This window comes from Montipora capricornis, chromosome 3 (genome assembly GCF_036669925.1).
Source record: "Montipora capricornis isolate CH-2021 chromosome 3, ASM3666992v2, whole genome shotgun sequence".
In the NCBI taxonomy this organism is placed as follows: domain Eukaryota; kingdom Metazoa; phylum Cnidaria; class Anthozoa; order Scleractinia; family Acroporidae; genus Montipora; species Montipora capricornis.
In genome coordinates, this window is record NC_090885.1 from 26,793,834 (window position 1) to 26,798,833 (window position 5,000).

Here is a 5,000-nt window from a genome sequence, read left to right on the forward strand (position 1 = left end):
TCAACAAAAGAATGAGCAAAGTTCGGGAATCAGTTGAATGGGCATTCGGGAAGGTTGTGCAATATTTTGCGTTTCTCGATTTTCGGAAAAACCTCAAAGTCCTTTTGCAACCAATTGGGAAATACTATGTTGTGGGTGTTCTTTTGATTAACTGCCATACTTGTCTATATGGTAGTGTAACTTCAGATTACTTCTTCTTGCCTCCCCCTGACCTACACACATACCTTAACTGATAATTAAACTGACAAATACAACCTTAACTCAAAACTTCACCTTCATTTTTCATGATTTTTTTAGTTACAGATATGAAACCTTGATAAGTTTCTTTACTCAGATAAAAGGGCAAGTCCATAACTTCTTAACTTCTCTTACCACAAGAATGAAATATCCAACCCAACATGAAAAGTCAGCAAGAAGTCTCATGCAAGAATGTAACATTAATTTTGTAGTGCTACTTTTTGGAGGTCATAAAAACTTTTAATAATTCAAGCTGCATGTTCATTTGTTGCTCCCGGAGGGAAATGCGTCTCTTGTCAACTTCTAATTGCTCTTGCCTAAGTTTAGTTTCAGCCTCAAGTGCATCACGTTTGTATTCTAGCTCCTGGGTTCTGATTGCTTGTTCTAGCTCCTTCTTTTCTGACAGGTATGACATCACATCTGGTCGTTGCTTTGTTTTCTTTGGCTTCCCTAGTACAATAATAATTATTTAAAGGTAATTACACAATCTGTGTGAATTATTATTCTCACAGGAAATACCAAGGTTATAACTAACGGCATTTTCAAACTACAAAATGACATTTTGCAGACAGCTTGGTACTTATTTTACTCCACAGTGAACCTGATATAGAGGGACTTGACATACAAAGAAATAGAAATGAAAATTACCCCCCAACCTTACCCCCCTTCAAAAAAAAGGGTCATGAAACTGCACTCCCAAAAATGAATCTTGATGAACAAGAAATTTTTGAGTGTTTGCAATAATGCATTTTCATATTTACTTTTTGAGGGAGAGGGGGTGGTTTGGCCAGTTTTCCCTATGTATTCTATGGGTAGTACCATTCTAGCTCATAAATCTTTAGAAAATAAAAGACAATGGGCCAGGTTCTGGCTCTGGAATGAATATACATCTTCTGAACACTTCCAGAGGATAACACTTTTATTCACAAGTAAAGTAGTAGCATGCACAACCAGTTATACTTACTGGCACTAGGGCCAGCTGCTCCCTCATCATCTGAGTTCTCACTGCCTGAAGGACTTGATTCTGAAAAAAGAGAAAGAACAGAACAGGGATGGTTATTTTTAACATTCCTCTATTTTAAAAGTTAAGTCTCAAGTGAGTAACAACTTACTTCTCTTCAGTGTTTCCATAGCCTTATCCCTGAATTCATTTGCTTTCTTTTTATCCTCTTCATCTTTTTTCTTGCCCTTCTTGCTCTGCTGCTGTAAGTCATAAACATAAGCCCTGATATCATCTAAAAGTTGATGAATTTCATTATACTGCTCCTCAGTGCCTGACCTGACAATTTAACAAAAAGACCCTCAGCTATTTGCTTATTATTTTAATGGCTGCAAAGTGTTGTAAAAACTCAAAAAGGAATTAATGAAGTACTTTTTTAAGGCTGCAGAGTTTTCATCTTTGTGATGGCGGAGAAGAACATCAAAGTGCTCTTTACATGAGCGGCCTTTCAGTGTGATTTCTTCATTTGCCCATGCTCTTTGGAGATTGTCAGCAATTAGGTTCTAGTCATTGGGATTACTAGGTCTTAATGCCAGCACTTCTCTAAGGAGATCAAGGTCATGGTTTATGTGCCATCTAAACATAGTCTAGAAATGAAAAACCATTGTGAGGTTTTTTCTAAGATACTGAAGAGTGGATAGGAGGGTTTCTGAAAACGAACACACTTCTTTGCACTTCTCACAATTAGGTACATTGCTTTGAACCGTAGGTGATCTTATTTTAGTTCTAAGCAAGTTATAGTAATTTTAAAGTAATTTTGTACACGCATGTCGCTTGATACATACAAAATCGCACTCAAATTCTACAGTTTATATCTTAACAACAAGCTACAACAAGTAATTCATTCATACACTAGCTTATTGAAATATCATGGAACTATTTAAAGAAACTTGGCGGGAAGTCCCTCGACCGAAAGCGCGAGGGCATAACAATTGTTATCGCAACCCCGCCATTTGATCGAGGCACATCGCCAAACAATTTTTTTGATTTTCAACTTCAGCAGTGACTCCCATGCAAAATTTTTCAATGCTAGTGCTTTTGGGAGACTCGAACGTTGGAGCAATTCACAGAAATCCCCCAAATCCGCCACAAATTGATATCGTTTCAGAGTTCAAACCGCTCATTTGAGATCCAAAATCAATCCAGTTTGAAGCGCTTTCTTTACAGCTAAAATTTAAATTTGGCAAAAATATTTCAACAGACTTGCAATAACATTGCCAAGGAGTAATACAATTCACATTTGCACTTAAAACGTCTTAAAAACTTACTCGCTTCTCCATCTTGTCTTACTCGTAATTCTTCCACGGGTAAACTGGTGTCTACCCCGGGAAAACGGCTGGGTCTACCGGGTAAGGTCGATGACGTCATCGCAAAATGAAAAAAAACATGCCGCTACCCGTTACCCGTACACCGATTTCGGGGTATCTTAAGGTCTCTACTATATGCGGTAATTTCACGTTTTAGAGTGGTTTTCAATTAAATTAAGTGTCAAAAGTGATTAGCTAATTGCTTTGGTTTTGCATTACTTCACTTAGTGATTGGTTCAAAGTTCTCGGGCCACTTTTTCAACCAATCAGAAGTGACACCAAAGCCAATCGTGGCTCGCGCGTGCACATTTTCCCGCGCTTTCTGTCGGCTACGTGTAATTACTTTGAGTTTTGATTGGTTTACCGGATTGTCTCCGTCCTTTCTGATTAGTCAAAGTAATTACTTTGGCTTTGGTTTTTACGACACTTGATTGAAACTCCATCTATAACAGAAGCCCAATTGAATTGATTACTCTACGGCAAAGACATCCTCTGAGAAAGGAGAAGAAAACTGCAATAATATCTTTTTCTTTTTACCCATTTGGATTAAGGATTGGGGCTGTGGTTTAGGGTTGGCTAGGATTAGTTGTAAATGGGAAACCTTGTAATCTTCATGGGGTACAATAAAGTTGTTGTTGATGCTGTCGTCGGTTAGGGAGGTTTAGGGTTAAGGATGAGAGTAGATTCGCATGATATGCCAGACGCAGAACTTTATATACTACTCTTATGGCTTTGATTTAGTAATGCTACACCTAGTTCATTGCCCTTCTGATATTTCAGAAAACTCAGCCTGTCAATTGCAAACAAGCAGCAAGCTGTGGTCAAGTGAGAGCGAATCAGCAGACCAAGAGAGTAGCAGCGCGGGCTCAAGTACGACCAGTGGTTTTTACGGACTGTCAGGAGACCTGTTCCCAGACCTCGCATGTGAATGCGTTCAGATCCGCTAGTTCTGTCTTATCGAATTCAATAAGATTCCGGCAAAACTCTGCTGCTAATCTCTATAACATGAGTCCACCACCATTTCCGGATAACTTGTAACTGAATTAATTTCGAAGAAATGTTTTTTGCGCAGTTGCTGTTATCGTTCATATTGTTCATTGTTCACTGCTCCTCTTTGCTTTAACAGTGCGCTAATATTAAACATTGACAAAACCGAGTTTAATCAAATATTCAGTGGAATTGGTCCTTTGCGAGCTCAGAGTCACTTTGGAAAAGAAATTCAATTTCACTGCAAATCCTGTTTACCGCGAAGGATGAAGAGACTACATTCACGGAATATCCAACCTTCAAGTACAGAATACTGACGTTCAAAAATAAAGCGACCAGTTACATGTACGCTGTGTTTATATATTGTTAGTCTGTAGCCTGGACGGGAGATAATAAAGAAAGTGACCTTATTAAAGAGCCAATGTCGTGTCGATGACGCCATCCTTTTGTCTGCGATTTGATTGGCCAAAAATTGTAGACACCAGACCTCATTTCCTTTATGTAAGGAATTGAATATTATATAGTAAGGACAGTTAATCTGAATAAGAAACGCAGTCTTAGAAGATACTGGAAAGGTTTTGCGTTTAGAAGATTGTGGTGAATCGTTGGCTTAATGAAATTCACCAAGAACATTAAGAAGATACAGAAGATGGTTTTCTTTATGATAAAAAAAGATTTGCGGTGGCTACGGAGGACAGTTTAACCCTCACGAGCGAATTTTATCAAGTTTTTTAGAACTTCAGTGGACAATGGACTCTGTCAACTATTGAAGATTTGGGATCTTTTTCCATGACGAGAATTAATGACCTACAGTTTGTTAATTTGCGGCGATTTAAATGGAAGGATGTGGCCACCCGAAAATAACCATTCAAACCAGTTAAAATTCAATATTGCAAAAAATAATCAACTGCTGGACTGCCGGCTGTGTTTTACATGAAGGCAGAAATTCGAGGAGTAGAACATCTAAGGAACTCATAAGTTCACAATTATTATAGATTACTATTTCATAAATTACTATTTCAGTTCAGTAATGCGAGGACTAAGGATAATATTATATTTCTGTCAGTCAGAAATGATTTGTTCGAAGCTTAGGGGATGCTTTATTTGACCTGTTGGCAAGTTATAGTTCTTCATTTGAATTGCTTTCAGACTGCAAAAAAAAAATTGCTTAATTTTTTTTGTAAGCATAGCAAGTAAGTGTATGATATCTTTGATCATTACGGGACAAATGTTCTGAATACTTAACCCTTTTGAACGGTTTGCGCCCAAACGTTTATCAGTATGCCTTTAGCCTTTATTCTGTTAAAGTTACTCTGGAAATTGTTTTGAGGAGGAGAGTTTTACGTTCCACTAATCGACACTAGAAACCCTGCCGATTCCCGGTAGGTCAATGGAAAATACTCATGGAAACTTACGTCTAGCGTGCGAAATTATAGAGCTACTCTCGTATGAACGTTACTTCCATTGTG

At 38.0% G+C, this 5,000-nt stretch overlaps 1 long non-coding RNA gene across 1 annotated transcript; it reads right to left on the minus strand.

Annotated features, from left to right (window-relative positions):
* Nucleotides 1–667: 667 nt before the first annotated feature.
* On the minus strand, nt 668–1,447 carry LOC138041822 (uncharacterized). Its single transcript, XR_011130875.1, has 3 exons — nt 1,350–1,447; nt 1,202–1,261; nt 668–687 (listed from the first exon to the last, which is right to left on the minus strand). It is a non-coding gene; the product is annotated as an uncharacterized lncRNA (long non-coding RNA).
* Nucleotides 1,448–5,000: the final 3,553 nt, after the last annotated feature.